Consider the following 24,641-nt stretch of genomic DNA (forward strand, 5'->3'; position numbering starts at 1 on the left):
TGTCCACATTTTTCGCAAGCATCTGGCGGTGAGGCGCCGGAATGTCATAAACGTGATTTAATCACATCACCGCAAAATATAAATCTCACTGTAATAACTACGAGCGGAACACCAGCTGCCGGGAGGGTCCACAAATCCAGGCGGTAGCTATGGCAGAGGTGAGTCCGCCAGCATCCATCAGTAGCTTGGCCCGCCGCACGTCATCGACGGACGCTAATGTGACGTTACTTGCGTAAATAATAATAAAGCATTGGGGGTGACACGAGCGTCGGTGTCTGTGCGTGGCAGGTGACGTGGAATTAAAAGGTGAGGCAGTGTGGGTGCGGGACGCGGGTAGATATCGATTGTTCTTGACCGTAAGCTCACAAAGCATGGCGGAGTGTCCACATTGGTGGTGTTTTGACAAACGGTTTTCATGATCGAGGCTCGTGGAAGAGCTGTAGTTGTGTCTTCACAATAAGAAATTTTCCCTGTGACCGATTTTTAAAAAAAAGAATTGATCTTCACATAAAAATCTTCCTTTTTTCTAAGTAATAACGTATTACAGTATTCAGTTTCGACAGGTATAGATAAGTAATTGATAATGGAGCATACTGTGCAATGACCATAGTGTACGGTCCTGATTATCAAACAATAAAATACCACACTTCATAAAAAATAGTTTTGATATTAAGGTGCAACAGTTTAAATTTGTTAAAACACTATGTACTTGACATCCTCTTCTTTCATGGTATGGACCTACTAAACATCCTACCAGTACAACTCCGACAGAACCTCAGGGGGACACTTAGCTCATTTATACACAAAGCGGTGAGGGAAAAAGGCCGAACAAATCATGGGTACGGCAGAGGAATGATGAGACGTACAAATTTTTTTGGAAGAAAGAAAAGTTTTTCAATAATTTTAATCGCATAAAACACAGCTCAGATATACAAACATTCAGAGCTCAGGCGGTGCCACATCATGGAACACAGAATCCAAAATAGGGTAAGTTATATTGAAGTCAATATGGACAGGGTGAGTCATAAGTCCCAGGACACGGGTTTAGCTACTTAAACAAGATTTGTTTGCACCATGTATTTCTATTTTTTCCAGAAAATACAAATAATACGTTAAACTAAGATGGCAGACACCAGTCCATTTACAGTGGAAGAGATGCTGGGAGCAGTGGCGTGGTACCACGAGAGGAGAAACACAAACAAGACAATGAAACAGGTGCAAGAAGACTTCGAGGAGCATTATGGAAAGCTAGCACTGTCAAAATGAAATCTTCATCTTTGGGGAAAAAAATTGCGCCCGTGTCCAAAGTAAGTAGTGCAGTTTGGCAGTAGGTGTGCAATCCATGTAAGCTACAGGACTTCCATATGCTGACAACTTTAGAATTACCCTTTAGAACCCATTAGAATTACCATTTAGAATCCATTAGAATTAACCTTTAGATCCTATTAGAATACCCTTTAGAACCAATTAGAATTAACCTTTAGAACCCATGATATTACCCTCTATAACCCTTTAGAATTACCCTTATAACCATTTACAAATACTCTTTAGTACCCCTGCAATTGTAGTTTCTTTTTACTTGCTATTTCTTCAGACAGTAAACACTTTCAGCTTCTACTCCAAAACTGCTGATGGGATTGTGACCAAACTTAGGCTAAAATATTTGATACTAGCCGAAACCCGTGGAACATCCACGGAAGGGAGGATGTGGTGTATGGATAGAGTGTACCATTATGGATGGCATAGGGGATTTGCTTGTCCGAGTAAGAGTTAGGAAGAAAGATCAATTTTCACTTGTGCAAAAATGCTACTCACAATTACATCGCCTGTGCGTCGGCCTGTGATTGAGCCAGAGAGTTGGCCTGTGAGTCAACTTCCTTTCCAATGTCTGCAAGAATTGAAATACTGATTGTGAATGTGTAAAATTATATGAAAGAAGAACATGCATATCAATAGACGATGCCATCGAAAAGGAGAGCAGCTGTCAATAGAAAAGGATGTCTGACATCAATTTGACATTATTGCACAGGAAATGACAAACAAAGAAACAGTTAATTTCCATCGGGTAACATTACGATGAGAGATCAGCCGATACCTTTATTATGTCCATCAGCATCCATGGCACTTAGAAAAAAAACGCAGCATCAGCCAGCCGCAGCCAACTATCACATACCGTCTCGAAGTCAATGCCATCCTTTTATCTCTTCGTATACAAGTACAACTCACTGATCGCAACGTCACTCCATTTAACTTTATTAAAATGACGATAAAGATGTGAAACCCGTGGAACATCCACGGAAGGGATATCGTTCGTCTGTTTTCAGCTCGTTATCTTTAAGCTTCCTTACGTCTCGCCACCTGCTACACCTCTCTGAGTTACGAGGATTTATGCAACGCACCCCGAGTATCGCAACGTCACTCCATTTAACTTTATTAAAATGACGATAAAGACGTTTCCTTATATATCCTAATTTAAAATGTTCAAGGGAATAAAAAGACCATTTGGTTCACACCACCCATCACACCACTCGACTGTCCAATCAGCGGACGGCTCGCATCGCCTTCGCCCAGCAGACGCCAATACGATGGTGTCGTAAGATGGCGTCGTATCGGCCGATAATCGGATGCTTTTGGGTCCCAAAGTCGGCGAATTCAGATTTTTCGAGTATGGCTGTATGTGATAAACAAAGAGCGCGGTTCGTAGATGGAAAATACATTAGTGCCGTGGGCATCGGGTCACTGGGTGCGGCGTAAAAGGGATAACAAAGTCGAGTCCTTACGGTATTATTATATAGATGTTGGAACTCAAGTTTGTTCACGGCATGAAAAGAATCGGGGTCTAAGGGATTTTACGAGGATCAAAGTGGGTCCAGGTTTGACCACCCAAATAGTAATTTGCTTTTTACCCTGAAACGACACACACTATTTCGATGAAACATGACCACAACCTTCACCACCTATGATGCACCAAAATTTGTTCACAGCACTAAATAACAAGACTGAAAGTCTAACAGCAGCATAGCTGGGTTTGTTTGATACTTTAATTGAAGAGGTTAGTATGGTTACCAAATAATGTAAGTGACCTGGGTGGGGATACCAGTTTTTTTTTGTATACAAGATCGAGGCTCGTGAAAGAGCTAACATCAATTACAACAAGCGTTACGCCTAGGTCCCCGTCGGTGAAGTGATGCAAGTTGACAAAGTGGAAGACGCAAGGCGGCCATCTTGGATTTTGATGTGGCGACCCAATTTGCAATAGCGTTCTCCCTTATGCGTAGACCCATAGATACACGCACACACCAGATTAGAAGTTAGTAGTTCGTTTATTTTTCAAGATATTTCACTCACAAGGTTCAGACATCTATATGGTGGCGGCCATTTTGGATTTTGATGTGGCGACCCAATTTTCAATAGCTTTCTTCCTTATGCCTAGATACACCCACACACCAGATTAGAAGTTGGTACTTCGTTTATTTTTCAAGATATTCCGCTCACAAGGTTCAGACATACATGGCGGCGGCCATCTTGGATTTTGACGTGGCGACCCAATTTTCAATAGCGTTCTTCCATATGCCTAGATACACCCACACACCAGATTAGAAGTTGGTACTTCGCTTATTTTTCAAGATATTCCGCTCACAAGGTTCAGACATTCATGGCGTCAGACATACATGGCGGTGGCCATCTTGGATTTGACGTGGGTTGCACCCACACACCAAATTAGAATTCGGTCCTTCGCTTACGCACACACGCATGCCCTTACGCATGCACACACGGACGGACGGAGGGGAAAACCATAGTCCCCCTTTCGCTCCGCGGTGCGACGGGGGACAAAAAAGGACACACACAGTCACCAAATAATGTAAGAGATCTGGGTGGGGATACCAGTTTTTGGGTTTTTTTGTATACAAGATCGAGGCTCGTGAAAGAGCTAACATCAATTACAAAAAAGGACACAAACAGTTACCAAATAATGTAAGTGACCTGGGTGGGGATACCAGTTATTTATTTTTTTTGTATACAAGATCGTGGATCGTGAAACAGCCAACATCAATCACAAAAAGGACACACACAGTTACCAAATAATGTAAGTATTAAATTATTTTGAAGTACTGTAAGTCTCTAAACTGTCTGTCACCATGGAAGTGAAGAGATTGCATTGAGATACAATGAACCAACAGTCACGATAAAGGAATTGCAATGATACGATTATATTTTCTATATTATTATTACTAGCAACGGTACCCGCCCTATGGGCGGGGCTTCAATTGGGAAGCCCAAATGAAAAGGCAAAATATCAGAAATTGAACGCTTTTTAAATTTTTAACGATTCATATAAACATCTGTTGAATCATATCACATGCAAATCATCAAAATCTAAACAGTACATGGCGCCCATTTTGAAAAAAGATTGAGTTCTGCAAAACGGAAGCGGCCGCTACACGTCTTTCTCAGTCGCACGTTTATGTGTGAAGAGTGCGCGCTGAATCTGTAACACGGAAGCAGCTGCTACACCTGTTTCTCAGTCGCTTTGCACACGCTGCCATGTTACTTCGGAGCTGCACGTTTATATAGGAAGAGTTCGTCAGGAGTCGATCTACTCTCTCCTGGTACGTAGAATAAACAGTTTGTAGAATTTCAACAAAAGCCACATCACTGTTCATATCGGTAAATATTGTTACGGAAACGGAGTACGGCGCTCCCCTTAGCGGGGGGGGGGGGGGGGGGGGGATTAATTCCCCTTCTATCTATTTGCACTGGCCGTCTCCGATCCTGAAGCTACCCCGCTCCACAAGGCAGGGGGGTAACTCCGCTCGAACCCCGGACAAGATGTTATTTGCCGAGCGCTTTTTAGCAGCCCGCGGTTCGAGCCATTTAACAAGGACTAAACCCGATTCATATGCGTCGGCCAAATCGTGCCACAGGTACTCAATGGGGGAAATGACAAAGACGAACGGATGTGAAGGAAAAAAGGCAAAGGTAGGAAGAACAGGAATTTATTATTAATTATGTACACAATCAAAGAAACCAACGGAGAAGGAAAGATACGAAAATAACTTGAAGAAGAAGAAGAAGACAGTGCAATTCTAGCTTATCTATACAGGCTTAATTTATTTCCCAGACAGAACAAACAGACGACAGTCAGACTTACACGAATGGGAATGAAGCAGGAATGAATGGCTGGAAGGGGAGGAAGGTTCAGCTGGATGCTGGCTGGAGCTTGACCCCGCACGGGACATCAGGCTGGAAATCGACGGCCACCGACGCCACCGCAATCTGGTTCCCACGGCGGCGTTGCTTCGTAGCAGCGGATCGAAACTGCGCGTCAAAGCTCAACTCCTCAACTCTCAGCTCCTCCTCAATGCTCAGCTCCTCCTCGAATGAACTGCTCAGTGCGTCCTCCTCACTCATCTCCCTAAGCAGTCCCTCCCAACCTCCTTTTATGAGGCGCGTGGCGATCAATCCGCCAGCCTTTTGGAAACGCCCATTGGTGAGCTCGCCTCGGCCTTGATTGGTCGCGAGGGCTCACCGATCCCGCCCCTTGATGAGGCGTTGGCAAAGCCACGCCTTGTTCCTGGCGCTTGGCTGACTCCTCCCACCTTATGCTCCGAGATGACCTCGTGTTCAATGGAGTTTGGGGGCGATGATGATGCCAATAACCCCACCCAATGCAACGGTGGCGAAACGCCGCTTTGGAGGCCACGGCGATATTGTAAGGGATCTATCTTATTTCATTTGGTGCAATGCAATGTCAACAGGTGGAAAACAGAGCCTTAGCTGATACACATAATAAAGAAATAACTATAGAGAGGTTCTATGATTGGCTACGTGCTTGTACATGGACTAGCTAAGGGGACGACCTTTGACCTTTACCACAAATGGAGGTATTTACAAGAACTATTTACTAGAGGGTCATATTTACAAACACAGGATTCTCAAATCCGCAACAATATTATTCCATTGTGTTTGGACAAAACTGGAAAATTGGAAAAATTGGAAAAACAATATAGCCTATTTTACTCCCATGGGTCCCAAGAATACCCACCCAAAATATCGTTGCGATCGGTTGAGCCGTTTTTGCGGTACCTTGGAACGGACGGACAGACATTTGGTGAATTATAGTAAGATTAACGTTATTATTATTACGAAGACGATGTTACTGTATTAATAAACAGAGGCTAATTTCTTACTCCCATGATAATTAGTACACCGCTTCTCATCAAGGCATCCATGAACCATACACCGCTTCAATCCAGCAACTTTGCCGTCACAACAAAGGAATTGCAGTGTTGCGATTATATTTACTATATTATTATTATTAACGTTATTATTATTATTATTATTATTATTACAAAAACGATGTTACAGTATTAAGAAACCTGGGCTAATTTGTCCGAAGCGGCCTGAAGGTGAAGCATGAAGGCATGAAGCTTAAGGCCGACACGTACTGTGTTGTTGGAAGACCGTAACGCCGATGCTTTCGATATTTGATGGTCATTTTAACAATCGGTTTGTTTATGTTTCACACTGAATGAAAAACATGAAGGTAGGGCATGCAGATTGTGATACATGACAGGTTCAACGATATGTTCAGCCTGAACAGCATAGGAATCAAAATGGCGGTGTGTCGAGTCAGCCATCATGACATCAAATCACCCCTGTCGTGTGACCAGATCCTCAGCTCTGATTGGTGTACGTTTGTGAGGGACATACGAACAGACAAACACTGTTGTAGATGGCTTTGTCCGATGGGCTACACCGTAAAAATAAGGGCTTAGAGGGGTGTGCAGGGGGTTTCACCCCCGAAAATAGGTATTTGCTCTTCTCCGAAACTACACACACCATTTTGATGAAACTTGATGACAACTTTCATTACCTATGATGTACTAACGTTTGTCAGTGCCATTAAAAAAAAAATCCGGGTACAAGGGGGTCTACGAGAGAGGGGTGGGGGGGGGGGGGGGGGAAGGGCCAAATTGCCCCCAAAATAGGTATTTTTTTGTTTGTTTGTTTAAAGTCTTATGATTATGTTCGCATGATTCCACGTGCAGCTCTGTCTCCTAGCAGCCATTGAAATTGGTTTAGAATACCGTGATAGTTTAAAATACCTTCAGTCAGTGTAGTACACTGCTTTATTCTACCAGGTGGGCACCCAGGGGTATTGCCCCTATTTTTACAGTTCCTACACCGACATAAATCGGTGCAAGACAAACCCAACTTGTCGGATGAGCACAGCCTTCATTCACAGTCAGTTTTTATACAGTCACAATTAACTACTTCGAGGACACTCTCTGGACCCGGGGCCATTGCCCCCTATGTGATGCATTTTTATAAGTTTCTGATGATGAACCATCAGACAGCCCTGTGTAAGAGACATCCTTGAAATAATCAAAATAGTTCCTGTTGAGAGTGTGTCAACAAATACAAACTGATTTCTGTTCTGCTTGGTAAGAAGCACAATCAAAACATTGAAATATCACTTCATCAGAGATGTTGACGGTGCCATTGCTATCATGTTGATAGTGCTACATCAGTATGGTTGGTAACCTCATGGTGTTGGAGAGCTGATTACAATAGTCTTTCGTCCCAATCACAAAATGCCAACTTTCTAAAGGTGCTCTACTAAGGCAAAAGACAATGCGCTCGTGTTGCAGATGATGCTTGAATGAATATGAAAGATTGATCGTTTTAAGGCCATTTTCCCCGCTCGAGCGGGGGTTAGCCTTGCGGGCCCCATGACAATCATGGTTCCCTGTTTGAGGCAATGTTTTTATGGCTACCCTTAGTCGCCTCGTACGATGCGCAGGGATACGGTGTACCTATTCTAAATCGGGGTACACACCAGGATCATTCATCCCAGCAAGCTGGTATTCAATTTGCCGACCTCGGAAGGATGACAGGCTGAGTCAACCCCCCTGGCATTAATTCAGCGATCGACCGGGATTCGAACCCAGGATCCTAGGATCCCAAGCCGGCACCCTAAACGCTAAGCCAACACCAGGCTTGCAGATGATGCTTGTTGGTCACAAATCATGCAGCAATGGCTCTGGATGGGACACCATTTGTCTTGTACTTACTATACACAGTTCGGAGGCCTTACCATTTATACATTTCCGAATGAAAGCTCAGCCCAAGAAGACGTTTTAAGCATTATGTTGTACTGATGCGCTCTAATGAGGTTGAAAAGTTTCTGCAGCTGTGATATTTCTCTGCTTGTGGCTTTTTGAAACATTGCATGGAAGGCCTGATGTATACTGTAAGATGTCCACTAGGGGTCGTAATATATACAGTATAGCACGACGTGACGGTGATGTCACAGTGTTACTGTACACTGAAGTGCTGATATATATATATACCTATATATATATATAGATATATCTATATATTTATATATATATATATATATATATATATATATATATATATATATATATATATATATATATACTGAAACGCAAAAGAAACTTACCACCTTTGAAACCTTTAAATATCAACAATAACACCGTGTAGTAAATGTGTGAACTTATTTGCGGACAATAGTGTCCTCACTGTCAGACAAAACGGTCACGGATGGTCACTTGAACCTTCAATGGTCACTTCATAGCACAGCTGTTGAACAGCCGTTTTGACTGTCAGTGATTAGCCAAGGGGTACGGGATGATTTTAATGAGCTGCACGTGATGTCTTGATATTGGCTTTAAAAAGGCCAGTGCAAAATGGGCATTTTGACCGAAACATTTGACCATTTTGACCAACTTCAAAAAGACCGAAAACGCCAAAGAAACTTACCACCTTTGAAACCTTTAAATATCAACAATAACACTGCGTGTAGTAAATGTGTGAACTTATTTTTAGACAATAGTGTACTCACTGTCAGACGAAACGGTCACGGATGGTCACTTGAACCTTCAATGGTCACTTCATAGCACAGCTGTTGAACTGCCGTTTTGACTGTCAGTGATTAGCCAAGGGGTATGGGATGATTTTAATGAGCTGCACGTGATGTCTTGATATTGGCTTTAAAAAGGCCAGTGCAAAATGGGCATTTCAATCAACATGCCACGATTGTCAAGGGATCAAGGGCAGCGTGCCCTGGGCATGCTGCAAGGCGGACTGAGCTACCGTGAGGTGGCACGTCGCCTTGGCTGTTCACACCAGACGATATCGGCCCTGCTGGACAGAGACACCCTCCACAACTCTGCAGATGACAGACCTCGATCAGGGAGGCCAAGAGTCACCACTGCAAGGCAGGACAGGCAGATGGTCCGAAGTCACCTGCGGGATCGATTCCGTCCAGCATCCCGCACTGCGGCAGAAACTCCTGGGCGTGCAAACCCACGGATCTCCAATGATACTGCACGAAGACGACTGCATGACTATGGCCTGACTGCCAGAATACCATACAGAGGCCCCGTGATGACAGCTGCCCATCGCCGCAACTGACAGAGATGGTGCCAGCAGCATCAGCGGTGGACCTTGGCGCAGTGGAACGAGGTCGCTTTCAGCGATGAGTCAAGGTTCTGTGTGGACAGAAAACCAAAGACATATATATATACAGTCATGTGAAAAAGTAAGTACACCCCATGTACGTTTTGACTTTTTCAACATATTTCAACATACAGCTATTTGATCTTCATTTCAACAATATTGAAAGATAAAGGTGATATAATATAACAAATATCATAAAACATTTACATTTTGTAGTCCATTGTATAATTTAAATAAACATAAATGCAAATTTCGCATGTGGAAAAAGTAAGTACACCCCTACATTTATCACTACTTCAAATACCTAAAATTAGAATCAGGTGCACCAGCTCAGGTGCAAATGATTAGAACATCGTCAGAGGATCTTGGAGGAACCTGTCTTGTTTAAATCTCAGACATTCAGTTTGGTTTGCTCTGTGTTGTTGAAGTGTGCGGCATCACCATGCCTAGAACAAAAGAGCTCCCCGGGGCCTTCAGAAAGAAGGCTATAGATGCCTACGAGTCTGGGAAGGGATTTTAAAAGATCTCCAAACAATTTGAAATCAATCATTCGACTGTCCGGAAGATCATCTGCAAGTGGAGAAGATTCCAAACAACTGCCAACTTGTTCAGGCCAGGCCGCCCCAGCAAGTTCAGCCCCAGAGCAGACCGCAAGATGCTGAAAGAAGTCTCTAAGAACCCCAGAATGTCATCACGGGACCGACAGGTAGCTCCTGCCACTGTTGATGTCAAAGTGCACGAGTCTACCATTAGAAAGAGGCTGCACAAATTTGATCTACATGGGAGGTGTGCCAGGAGGAAACCTTTGCTGTCCAGAAAGAACATCAGGGCAAGACTAAAGTTTGCCAATGAACACCTAGGCAAAGACCAGCACTTCTGGAACAATGTGCTCTGGACAGATGAGTCAAAGGTAGAGCTATTTGGCCACAGTACCAGAATACATGTTTGGCGAAAACCAAAGACAGCATTTGACCACAAGAACCTGATACCAACTGTAAAGCATGGTGGTGGAAATATTATGGTTTGGGGCAGCTTTGCTGCATCAGGGCCTGGGCAGCTCACCATCATAGAATCCACTATGAATTCTTCATTGTACCAGAGGGTGCTTGAGGATAATGTGAGGCCATCTGTTGGAAAGTTGAAGTTCAACTGAAGGTGGACCTTGCAACATGACAATGACCCTAAACATACCAGTAAATCCACCAAGGAATGGCTGAAAAGAAAGAAATGGAGGGTTCTGGAATGGCCAAGTCAAAGCCCGGATCTTACATGGGGTGTACTTACTTTTTCACATGACTGTATATATATATATAATATATATATATATATATACAGACTTGGCATTTAATATGGAATATTTTTTTTTTCTTGACTTGGGTTTCCTTTCTGAACTCAGTATATCAATCTGGTGAATTTCTTTTACGCTTCGGTGATTTCTTTGTTAAAAGAACCATGTCACTGATTGTCTGTCGCAGCAAGAAGTCAATAACAGGATTATATCACAGGTGGTGTGACAAAATGTACGGACAGGTACATTTGACGATTGGCTTCACAATCGGGTATATAAGGGTTGTTGCGTTCTGTATTAGTGGAAAACAACTGCTGCACGTCTACAAAAGTTATTGCCGCTTCCTCTGGAGATGGTCCGTCAACTCGACAATGCTGTTTGTCATGGAGTGGTGGCTTTACGAAATTCTGGCATGAAACAGCGTGCTATTGCTCGGCAGTATGGCATCACTCAAGGTCAGGTGTCAAAGATCCCGAAACGAAATGCTCAAAGGGGTGTCCCGACTCCAATATCGAGGCCCGGACATCCCCGCAGAACCACAAGGAGGGATGATCGCCAGCTGCACCGGTTAGTCTGCAATGGCCGTACCAAGTCAGCTAATCAGCTTAGGGCTGAGTGGTAGCAACTGACAAATGTGCCTGTATCCAGAAGCCTAGTCAACCAACGACTGGTTCAAGCAGGCTATCGTGCCAGGCGTCCCCTGAGAAAGCCACGCCTGACAAGACAACACCGCCAGCGCCGATTGCAGTGGGCCAGAGAGCACCGTCAATGGCAGCCAGGACACTGGAATCACGTGATCTTCAGTGACGAGTCTTGATTTCTGGTCTATCGTCAAGATGGCCATGTCCGAGTGCGCAGACAAGTGCATGAAGCCTACAACGAAGATTGTATAGTGCCAAGAGTCCAAGCTGGAGGTGGTGGGGTGACCGTTTGGGCTGCTTTTCATGCAGGGGGCAAAACTGACCTGGTTGTTCTGAATGGAAACCTGAACCAGTTCAAGTACAGGGTCATTCTGGAAGAAACATTGCTTCCATTTGCTCGTGCAGCCTTTCGAGAAAACTTTGTCTTCCAAGATGACAATGCATGGCCTCATCGTGCTCGCATGATCCAACACTTTCTTGCTGACCGTGGTGTAGAGCATATGGAGTGGCCTGCCATGTCCCCGGATATGAATCCGATAGAGAACTTGTGGGCAGAATTAACGCGTCAAATCGACAACTTGGACCAGCAGCCGACCTCTGTGCGTGAATTGCAGTAGGCTATTGTCACTGCATGGCCAGAGATTCCTGTCCAAACCTTGGCAAATCTCATGAACAGCAATTCCTCAACGTGTACGTGCTCTTCTGAATGCTCGTGGGGGTTGCACGACATACTGAGCTGTAATTTTACTGTCCGTAATCACAGTCGTAATTTAACTTTTGTTTTTCTTTAAAAAAAAATTGGCTAATGTGCAAAATAAAGAAATACTTCTGGAAAACGTACATAAGTTTGACACAGTACTGTCCATGAATTGAGTTCAATATCAGTTTACATCACTTTCAAGGATCAATTTATTTGCTTCGAAATGTCAAATGTGGTTTTTGTTTCTTTTAAAGGTCACATTAACAAAATCTGGAATAATTTCAACATAATTCCAATGAACTTTTGGTTCTAAGTCATCTTGAAAAGTAAGTTCACCCCCACAAAAAAAATATTCCATATTAAATGCCAAGTCTGTATATATATATATATATATATATATATATATATATATATATATATATATATATATATATACATATATATATATATATATATATATATATATATATATATATATATATTGTTACAGACGCGGTTTTAGATGTTATTTTACCGAGCGGTTGGTATTACCGCGTCCGAACAGTTACTCCCTGATTAGAACCCGATTCCACCCGACGTTGACCAGATCGCACCGCAGATATTCAATCGGGAAACCTCTAAAGCGACCGAAAGAGAATGAAAAGAGAAGAAGACAGAGTACGGAGGAAGAACAGATTTATTATACACACACAAGCAATGGATGGAAGAAGCAGTCACACAGCAAATCGTTAACTTACACTATTCATTTTACTTAACCCCAAGACAACGAGTAGGACAGACGACGTTCACACTTACTCGGGGGATATTGCAGGCAGGTAGGGCTTGAGGTGGATTGCTGGAGAGGGAGGAGGGTCGGAGGCAGCAGCTCTCAATTCCTCGCGGTTTTTGGCGGGAAAACCCTTCGTCGCGTATCCGCTGCCGATGCTTTAGACGTCACGCGCTGGCTCGGGCACACCTGCTCCTCTCCTTCTGGTGGAGCCGTCTCCCTCCTTTCAGCGCGTCTCTCCAAAGCTGGTTTCCTTTCCGAGTACCTCTCCTCTTTGGCTTGGAGCGTTTCGCATCTCACCGCTCCTCTTGGTGCCGCCTCTTCGCTCATCTCCCAGGTCATCTGGTGAAGCAGTCCCTTCCAGTCCCTTTTATTACCCCGGGCGGAATCAAGCCGCCGGCTGCGAGGGCACGCCTACCGGGTCGCTAACCGCGGTGCTGGTTGGCCAAGTGGGGTTGGCTCACTCCTCCCCTCTATGACGAGGTGGAGACACGCCTTTCTTCTCCGAGATTAGCACATGGGCAATGGCGGCTTGCGGGATTGAACACAACTCGCACCCTTTTTAAAGGAACTTTGGAGAGCGGAGATGTTTGGGGAAATTGCAAGGGCCTATGCTTATTTTGTTTGATACAATGCAAAGTCAATCTAGTGGGAAACACATATTTAGCCTACATAGAATAAGGAAATACACTATTTAAAAAGATATATCGTGACCTGCGTGTAAGTTTCATGGAATTAACTAGGAGGACGGCTGCGACCATTATTTACATTAACAGGGTGTTACACATAACAAAACTATACTTTTTACATTCGTTGCACTTCCTCCAAAATTGTTACACTTCTCAAAAATCGTTACACTTCTCAAATTCGTTACACACTTCTCAAAACCGTTACAATATATATATATAGTACTTACGTTTTAAGCCAGACGGAAGCCAAACAGTTCAATCTTGGTTTCATCAGACCACAGAATTTCGTTTCTCACAGTCTGAGAGTCCTTTAGGTGCTTTTTTGCAAACTCCAAGCGGGCTTTCATGTCTTTCACTGAGGAGAGGCTTCCGTCTGACCACTTTGCCATAAAGCCCAGATCGGTGGAGTGTTACAGTGATGGTTGTCCTTCTGGAAGTTTCTCCCATCTCCACACAGGATCTCTGGAGCTCAGCCAGAGTGACCATCGGGTTCTTGGTCACCTCTCTTACCAAGGCCCTTCTCCCCCGATGGCTCAGTTTGGCTGGGCGGCTAGCTCTAGGAAGAGTCCTGGTTTTTCCAAACTTCTTCCATTTAAGAATTATGGAGGCCACTGTGCTCTTGGGAACCTTCAATGCAGCAGAAATTTTTTCGTAGGCTTCCACAAATCTGTGCCTCGACACAATCCTGCCCCTGAGCTCTGCAGGCAGTTCCTTCGACCTCATGGCTTGGTTTTTGCTCCGATATGTATTGTCAGCTGTGAGACCTTATATAGACAGGTGTGTGCCTTTCCAAATCATGTCCAATCAATTGAAGTTACCACAGGTGGACTCCAATCAAGTTGTAGAAACATCGCAAAGATGATCAAGATAAATGGGAGGCACCTGAGCTAAATTTCAAGTGTCATAGCAAAGGGTCTGAATACTTATGTAAATGTGATATTTCAGTTTTTTCTTTTTAATAAATTTGCAAAACTTTCTAAAATCCTGTTTTCTCTTTGTCATTATGGGGTATTGAGTATAGATTGATGAGGGAAAAAATGAATTTAAACGATTTCAGCATAAGGCTGCAACATAACAAAATTTGAAAAAAGTGAAGGGGTCTGAATACTTTCTGAATGCACTGCAATTGCCTCCTGTGATTGAGGGGCAGTGAGGAGGAACTTCGCGCCATCTTGTGTGCTTCCCACACGAGTGACTGCGGGCTGCAGTGGACTGCCGGCGTTATTCAACGACTTTGTCGAGACCAGAGCTGAGTGCCGGCAAATAAAAGGGGGATTTTATTTTTTATTTTCTTTGATCATTCCTCTGTCTGTTTGTCTGAGTGGAGACATCTCAAATTAGGATTGTAGATTACCTCACCATTCATTTTATTTCTGTGCTTTATTTCATTAAACCATTATTTGTTACATTTCATTTGTTGTATTGTTGATTTTCCTTGTCTTGTTTCTGTGTTTGTGGATTCGAGGAATAAACTTGTGTGGCGGCCGTCCGTAAAGGTAAGAATTTTGGTCCCCTCACTCGCGCGCGACGGACCATCCGCCAGTTTCGGCTTGATCGCCTCGGAGTTAAAGCAAACTGTTCGGCTATCTGCCACCCGTGATCTTAATCACCGGCGACACGACAATACTACTCAGAACGTATTTAATTACCTCAATTAATCCCATATTCATGCGGGGTCAGCCACAACTCATAAACAGAATGTCGGCCCATCGGTGATGGAGGGTTGATGCTCTACAGAACTTTGTCTACCGTCTTGGGTGAGAAAGAGAGCGAGTCCTGTCAGTAGTAGGTACAAGGACGTACGGTGGGGATGATGCGGTTGGTTTGGGATATGAGCAGGTAACATGAAGATAGCGTGGAAAGCAACTAATCAGAAAGGTCAAATGCTGAAGATCATGTGTACAGAGATTTAAAAAAATTTGTGAAGATTTGTAAGTCATGAAGACGAGTGAAGGTGAGTCAACATTGAAGTCTTGCATCAACAAACTAGAACGGCACTCGATAGAACGCATACCTCTGCCAGGCTGAGCAGTTTAAGTTTTGTATCCCACTGACAGACCGGATCTGGATTCGGACCTGAACCAAAATCTAATCGGCTTGTTCTTGTCACCTAAGCAACTCGTCCACCAAGTTTAGTCATAACTTGTCAACAACTTTTTGAAATATCATGTTACTGTATATATCACTTTTCACCCAATCTCTCAATGCTGAAGAATCACCTAAAAATTTTAACAATTCTCGAATCCAAATCCATATTCACATCTTCACCAAAATCGAATCGATTCGGTCTTGTCACACACCCAACCTGTCCAAGTTTCGTCCAAATCCGTCCACAACCTTTTGAGATATCCTGCTATATATCATTTTTGGCCCCACCTCCCATTGGTGAAGAATCACTGAAAAGATTCTATGAGCCGGATGCGGATCCAGTTCTTCACCAAAATCGAATTATTTAGTCCTTGTCACATACACTACCTCTCCACCAAATTTCGTCCGAATCTGCCCACAACATTTTGAGATATCTTGTTCGCAGACAAACAGACAGATCTACAGGGGTTAAAAACAGACAGGGGTTAAAACATAACTTCCATCCACCTTCGGTGGCAGAGGTAATAAGGAAGACCATATTCTCAAGAGCTGATTTCATTGGATGCCTTCTGATCCTACCATTGAAAATGTTCTAGGATGATGGAGAGAATTTGTCTATCAGTCATTGTGATATAAATTTTCCACTGTATTTGTGTTACCAAACCAACTTGTGCATTGCTTCGTGTGGTTTATGCCTGAAGAAGTGGTGTTCATCCATAGTTCGACACATGTCCCATGGATATTTGGACGTTGCCATTGCAACCATTTCAGGAATTCACAGGAGATAGAGGAGGTTGCTGACGTAAGAGGAAATCGCTTAACAGGGACCTCCAAAGCTGTGTTGGGATGAAGAGTGACGCTAACAGTACTGTGCGCCAAGATTCCCTGACCATCCGCAGACAAAGCATGCCAGGCTCAAGCTGCCCGAATGGCCCTCAGTGCTCGTCCCACATTATCGTGCTTCATCAAGGCAGCCGGCAACCAATGAGGCGGAACAGGCCGGCACCACAGCATGCTCGAGCCGGAATGAAGACAGCGGTAGGGTGTGACTTGGTCTGATGGTTACAGCAACAGAAGAAAAGAAAGCATAATATGGAAAGACGGCGGCAGGATAGCCTTATGGACTAGGTATGTAAATTGGCCTTTGGGAACGGAGATAAAATCCTGGAACAATGGACAAAAGGTGAACAATGAACAATGAACAAAAGGTAGGGCATGACTTGGTCTGACAGTTACAGCAACAGAAGAAAAGAAAGCATAATATGGAAAGAGGGCAGGATAGCCTTATGGACCAGGTATGTGAATTGGCCTTTGGGAATCGAGCTGAAATCCTGGAACAATGAACAAAAGGTGAACAATGGACAAAAGGTGAACAATGAACAAAAGGTAGGGCATGCCTTGGTCTGACAGTTACAGCAACAGAAGAAAATAAAGCTTAATATGGAAAGACGGCAGGATAGCCTTCTGGACTACATATGTAAATTGGCCTTTGGGAATGGAGCTTATGTCCTGGAACAATGAGATGCTCTTTCATTTCTTTGCTTTATTTGGCGGTTTGACTGCTGATTGGTTCTTGGATTGTTACACGTTGTCAGCAATCTCACATGACTTTTAAACCCATGTTTTTCTGGCAATGTTTTAGATTTGCACTATTTTTACAACCTGCTTTTTTGGAATTGTGACATGACCTTTTGGAAAATGAGACATCATAAAGATGGTCAAGGCTTGTGGCTCTACGTTTGGAAAAGGAAAAGGAATACTCATTGGAAAAAGCATATACAAATACATCATCAATACACCAGCAAACATCAGATGGGTTAGGGTTAGAGTTAGGGTTTCCAGAACTGAGAACATATCTTATACGGGTTACTACTTTGTTGCCAAAAATAAAGTACTGCCCTGAAAAATAATCCTGATGTACATGATGATAATGATGTGATACCAGATAATGAATTTGCCCGTGTTAAAATAACATAACTCGAGCTATTGTGCTCCCTAAAGGTAGGTACCTTGACCTGGAATGTTTAAACCTGCTTGTTCCAAACATTATGAACACTCATGATATAGTCACTAATGCTCAAACAGATGTTAAAGGCCGATGCCAGATGGGTGAAGTAACCTTGATAGTTGCTGGTGAGATATTTATGGCTTGCACTCAGTCCATCATGACTTTTGCCTTCTGCTGTACAGTTGTCGGGTGGGTATCATTGTTTTCCAAGCTGTGGGTTTCACAATAGAATGAGCCCTTTCCTGTTTAAGTATAGCATTTTAATGATAGGTAATGGCTGTAACAAATCTTTATAAAGGTGCCCTTAATGTTTGCTAATCCTCGAAAGGGTTCCCGGAGTCCCGGCCGGCCTCTCTCCGGGATAGGGCGGGCTCTGCAGAACCACCTGGTGGGCTCCAGTTTTCGGGTCCCAGGGTCCTGGGCGGCCTTTCCCTGGAATCAAGCGGGCTCTGCGGAACCACTGGGTAGGGTCCAGTGTTTGGGTCCCGGTGTCACGAGCGGCCTTCCCTGGGATATGACTGGCTCTGCGGAACCATCGGATGGCTCCAGTGTTGGGGTCCCAGGGTCCGCAAATAGTTCCTGGGGTGCCAAGCGGCCTTTCCCCGAGATCGGGCCGGTCTCCACGGAACCACCGGGTGGGCTTCAGTGTTGGGTTCCCAGGGTCCCGGGCCGCCTTTCCCCAGGATTAGGCAGGCTCTGCCGAACCACCGGGTGGACTCCAGTGTTCTGGTTCCAGGGTCCGCGAATAGTTCCCGGGTCCCAAACGTCCTTTCTCTGGGATCAAGCAGGCTCCACGGAACCACTAGGTGCGTTCCAAGGATCAGGCCCTGGGGTCCCGGACGGCCTCTCCCCAGAACCAGAGCTCTGCGGAACAACTACATTTAGGTAAAGATCTTGTGAATCAGCCCCCAATAAATTCGAATTTGCGATCATAGTCACTTCCATAAAACCAATTTTAATCACTAAACTTGTAGGGTGAAATAGCTAAGGTTTAGTAAACAATTTGTTCTTCACCACAGTATAATATCAAACGTACTGTGTATAATTTAACAAATCGCCATAAAAGGAAGTTAACAAAGGATGGTTCATGCTTTTCTTTTGGAGTGCGGGTAGATGGAGCATTGCTGATAGATCTCCTGGCATGACCATCTTTCAAGAGCAGCAAGGAAAAGCGGCAACTCGGTGTTTAACCCACATGTTCACAACCTCAATATTCCCTCCATAAGGTCTGCTGTGCTCCAGTGACAATGGTTGGGCCCTCGAGGACTCGGATGTAAGCTTGGCTTTGGGAAGAACGCAGAGCTGACATTAGTTACAGACTCCCTCAGTTTTGACAGCTCTCAAGCGAGGCAGATTAATTGAGGGCCGGGCCACTTTATCACTGTCACTCTGGCACGGCACCATATTTCAAGTCTCTCCTTTCCATTTGGCTTGAAAATAAATCTGTGCGTAACCCTGACAGGACAGGCCGAATGGCTGCCTGATGGGCAGGGTTAGCAAAAAAAGACAAAAAGAAACATAAAAAAGAGACAGATAAAAAAAGAGAGAGAGAGAGAAGAGGGATGAACAGAGGCCTGGAATGCTTTTGAACTAGTCTTCTCTGTGGATAGACCATGTCATGACAACATTATTGACCAGAAAACTTTTCAAACTGCAAGGCAGGATCTCCTTAATATAAATGCGACAGATGCCTGATTACGGCTCAAACAAGAAAATAACATTTTCACCGGAGGTATAGTTCCTGATGGACAACCATTACATCCAAGAATAATTCTCTACAATAACCGGCTAAGTCCGCAGGGGTAAACAAGGATCGGAAGAAGACAAAATGATCTATTGCTTGTTCAAGGCACTCCGACTTGCAGGCGAACATTCCGCCATCTCGAGCTCGTTCGTCCCGCGCGTCCCTCTCGTTATAAAAGGTTATTTTGTTCCAATTACCAATATGAGACCAAGCGTTCGCAGGCAGGCGCAGACTTTATTGCCTTTTTTATCCCTGGCTTTGGCCAAAGCTCTGGCATATAAACCTGGCACCAAGTAATTTGGCACTTTGGACATTCATTGTTTATTTATTTGCTTATGATTAACCAAATATGCTTCTGCTTTTTGACTTCAGTTTGGAACTGCTCATGTTATCTATCTATAATTCCAGTAATCTCTGTGTGTGTGTCTGTGTGTGTGTCTGTGTGTGTGTCTGTGTGTATGCGACCGCTGTTTCTCGACAACTACCGGTCCGATATACTTGAAACTTGCCAGGTATATTGCTGGGGACCCGAGGATGTGCCTTTTCAAGGTTTTAAATTAATCGGACAAGTAGTTACCGAGCTATGGCGATTTCTTTACCAAACTCCGCAAGCCGTTCGCTTTGGACCAAACCATTTCATGTAAATAGAGGGGGGGGGGGGGGGGGGGATTGTCACCGTACTCGCAAGCCGTTCGCTTTGGACCAAACCATTTCATGTAAATAGAGGGGGGGGGATATAATTTTAGATATATATATAGTACGGGCATGCCCTAGTACTTATAATTCAAGAAGTGTATCTATATGATAAGAGAGCCATTTGTCTGTCTGTCTGCGTGTTTGTATGTCCATCGCCATTTTTCTCAGAGATGGCTGATCAGATCTTTATAATCAAACTTTCAGAGATTCATCAGTGAGTGCTCGGGATTGTTTTATGCAAAAAAAAAAAAAAAAAATTTCATAAGTTGGTTTTTTTGGATTTTTTTTTTTTTAAAGTAGCTTTATAGTTGCTGAGCCTTTGTAGGTATATGAAAGGTAATATTAAATTATCCCCATTTAGTGATTGTGTGTGTGATTATATTAAATATAAATTTTAATTATTGGGTGTAGGTCGGGGAGTGTTTTCGGCACCTACGGAAAAATAGGAAAAAAACTAAAACAAATTGATTTCTTCAAAATGCCAACAAGATTATAACATCACCGGACAACGTCGCGTACTCCTGCTAGACGTTCATAAACATATTCCTGTGTACACATTTTTTGTCCAATATTCAAGCCACACTTTTACCTTTGCCACAGACGGTGGATGGAGGTTATATTTTTACTCCTGTCTGTCTGTTTGTCTGTGAACAAGAAATGTCAAAACGTGGACGGATTCGGACCAAATTTGGTGGAGACGTTGGGTGTGTGACAAGAACGAAATTATTAGATTTTGGTGAAGATCCGGATCTGGATCTGAGAATTTTCCCAGCGATTTTTCACCATTGAGAGAGAGGGCAAAAAACGATAGAAAAAATATCAAGATATCTCAATAAGTTGTGGACAGATTCAGACGAAACATGGTGGACAGGTTGGGTGTGTGACAAGGACAAATCGATTCGACTTTCGTGAAGATTCGAAACCTGATCCGGAGCAGAGAATTTTATTTTTTAAGTGATTCTTCATCATTGAGTGATAGGGCCAAAAACAATATGTAGCACGATATCTCAAAAAATTATGGACAGATTTGGGCAAAACCTGGTGGATGAGTTGGGTAAGTGACACGAACAAGCCGATTAGCTTTTGGTTCAGGTCTGAATCCAGATCCGGCCTATCAGTGAGATACAAAATGTAAAATGTTCAGCCTAGCAGAAGTATACGCTCTGCCGAGTGCCGTTTTAGTACTACATGAGAAGCATTGTACAAACACATTACGTAATCAACACTGTCGACAGAACCCATCATTATTGTGACTTAATAGCAATTGAATTATTGTATTCCGAGACTGAGTAAAAATTTTTTTTGCCATTTTCTGCACTTTTGCAATCCATATACAAGTGGAGGATCGGAAGTCGGGATTAGAAGGAAGCAAACGAAGAAAGAATTAATGTATTGTATTTGCCTTATTTTGCGCCTTCGTTCTTCTCAAAACCCTGCGTTGTTTAAACATGTCTTGACATCAGACACCACCAGTTACGGCTCATTTGAGAGTAGATTTTGTTGTGTGGAAGGAAAAATTTGGTTCCAATTACCAAAAAAGAGTTTGGGAGCAAACAAAAAAGAAGAGTAATCAAACATTCTCGGAAGAATCCACTAAATTCCCACTGCCATTGTGACGTCGACACTTCCCACTCAAAGCTTCCAAGCAAAGGCAGTGATGGTTCTCCTATCCAATACCACGACCACCCGAAGAGAATAATGCCCGTCCAATGCAACGCGGCTGGTCTTTATAGCTGCCTTAGCAGCCACGAGAGCCACTTCGGTGGCTGTGCTGTCAGAAAGGCGGTTTCCTGGCCGTTTCCATCCTAATCAGAAACACAATAAGACAGGGTGCAGTCAAACGCGCTGCCCCGAGGGCAATTGGCGGCATTACGGAGCGTGCTGAGCGCAGCGCTCTGCTGCTAATTTACTTTCCCTCCCCGACACTCGCTCGAATAGAAGCGGGCTGTTTGCCTTAACGATAGCGCACGTTAAAATTTGCACAGGCTCTTCACCTTAATGGCAGGAGACGTGCAGGAACGGAATCATTAAGTGAAACAGGGATGTGCGCGTTCCTCGGGCAGCAGTGCAGACGGCGCGCCTCGCTCTGCCTCGCTCGCCGCACTGATCTGGGGTCAATTTCCGTCAATTACCTTAAACTTCAATTGGGTTCCAAATGGCTTCTTCACCTGCAGAGGAGCCACCTCGGCTCCTCCTCGATCCCCCAAATGAGCAGACAGACCGAGCTGCCCGCAGGGAGGCAGGAAGAAAGAGTGCAGCAACTCGCGCATTTGCGCAAAAGCGAATATTTGCGCATTTCTTTGGAAGGAATGTTATCCGCAGAATCTCGAGTCCAAATGAGACAAAATCTGCTCGATATAAAACACAATGGCTGCATAGGAGATGGATACGACAATCATTTCATTTTGAAAATGGTTCCATGTCGATGCAACATCTCCAACGTATGAAGAGCATCGCGCAAAAGACAATGAAATTAAGAGCTTGCAAAGAAAATGTGCATAAAAAGATTGTTTAGGAGAAGAAGAACGAGAAGACAGCCTCACAGACTTTAAGCAGGTGATGTGACAAGGCAACCTTTCATAAAGTCTTGCATACTGCATGTCAGTGCTATGCAGTTGCAGATGCTTTTAGAGGCTAAAAAACACAACCCGACCATTTATTGTCATCCCCAGCCCATTTCCCCACCTGCAACCACCGTCCTCCTGTCTGTGTGATCGGTCCATTAGTGTTTTAAACCTGTCCGTCTGCAGTGCAGCCGTGTGATGTTCATTGAGAGACGCGTGCTTTCCACGGTAATCGTTTCTCGAATCACATTCGCTTTGTTGTCGAAGCGATACCTCACTCGTGGTGCAAATTTCCAAAACCATGTTCAATCACATCGGAAATTGCTGAAAATTTTTAAGCAGAAAGGAATTTTTTATCAGCTATACAAGTCACATGTCAAAAATTGTGAATTTATTTTTCGAGTATGTAAATCTTTAGAATTCTGTCATTGTGCCAGCCAAGCTTGGTGTTGGCTGATTAAGGTGGCTGGCTTAAGATCTTAGAGTCTTCAGTTCAAGCCCCTGTCGTGCCACTGAAATAACACCAGGTGGGTTGACTCAGCCTATCATCCTTGAGGTTGGCAAAATGAGTACCAGGTTTACTGGAAAGAAGGGGTACTGCATCAGTACCTGGAAAGAAGCTACGCTTCCAGAAAATAATGCAACCAACAGTCACAGGCAGCAACATCATTGTGTCAGCCTTTTGACAGTCCAGAAATACCTGAATTTATTGAACTGAAAGGTTATTTTGATACCAAAATCCAACCTTAACCCTAATCAGGCGGGTAATTTTGGACCTTCGGAAAGCCGGGGAGGCTGGATTCCGCAGCAACCGTAAATCCGATTTTTATAAAAATTTGTATCAAAATGTGCACAGGAGTCGAATAAAAAAAGTTCATGAAATCTCAGCATGACAAAAAAAACATTCTGCTAAAATATGGCAAAAAAAGTAGAGGGGCGGAATCCGCACCCACCCGACCTGGTTATGGTTTAGCTTACTCTTGCATTGCTCTTAACAAATTATTTCAAACTGGGATCCAGTCTTATTCATTGAAGCCGACCCATATTGTGAGCTCGATGAAGGCGGTTGAGGAGTGGAGGGTCGGTCGAGAAACCCAGACCACAGGAAGGAGCTTCAACAGCCATCCATCTTCACGTTGTGCACTCGTTTTCTGTGTGTGCCAGAGCAGCTATTCTTTGAAAGATCGTTCATTGTTTTGCTTCCATGTTCTCCAATACTCCTTTTCAACTTTCATTGCTCTCTCCTCGTTTTTCTGCGATCTCACCATGTGAATTTACAGTTGTCTACAATAAAGAAAGCCACACTGATTCCAAATACCAAGAGGACAGGATCCATAATCAATATTATGCAGTATACCTATCATTTTGTCCTGCAAAATATGGTGTGAGCTTAACGAATGAGAATATATAACTTGCACTCCAGGTCCGCAGATTGGCTTTTATATTGCTGTTTCATGAATACAGGTTCAAATCATGACACCTCTGGTTTGGCAATGCAAAACCACACCTGAAAAGAAACAATAGGGACAATAATCCTGGGTGCTCACCTGGTAGCATGGCAGGTAATACCACGTACACAAAAAGTATACTACACCGACTGAAGGTATTTTAAACAATATCACGGTATTTGAAACCAATTTCAATGGTTGCTCGGAGACAGGGCAACATGCAGAATCATACTAACGTAATGATAAGATTTTAAAGAAACAAACAACAAGTACACATACATTCAAAGTACACCACCTCAATGCCAAATAATTAAATATCCTAAAGCGCGGCATTGCCGGGGCGCCTTCGGTGCCCGGCAATACCATGGTGCAGCTCATAGAGAGTGCATTGGGAGGGAGCGGTGTACAATAATTGATTCATTAATTGCATAATTAAAATCAATAAAAGATTATCATAAAATATTTTCTCAATCAATTGGCTAATAGCATAACTAAATCACTAGTGCTTCATCCGAAGATG

The sequence above is a fragment of the Myxine glutinosa genome, chromosome 6, assembly GCF_964187855.1.
Source record: "Myxine glutinosa chromosome 6, kmMyxGlut1.1, whole genome shotgun sequence".
Lineage (NCBI taxonomy): Eukaryota > Metazoa > Chordata > Myxini > Myxiniformes > Myxinidae > Myxine > Myxine glutinosa.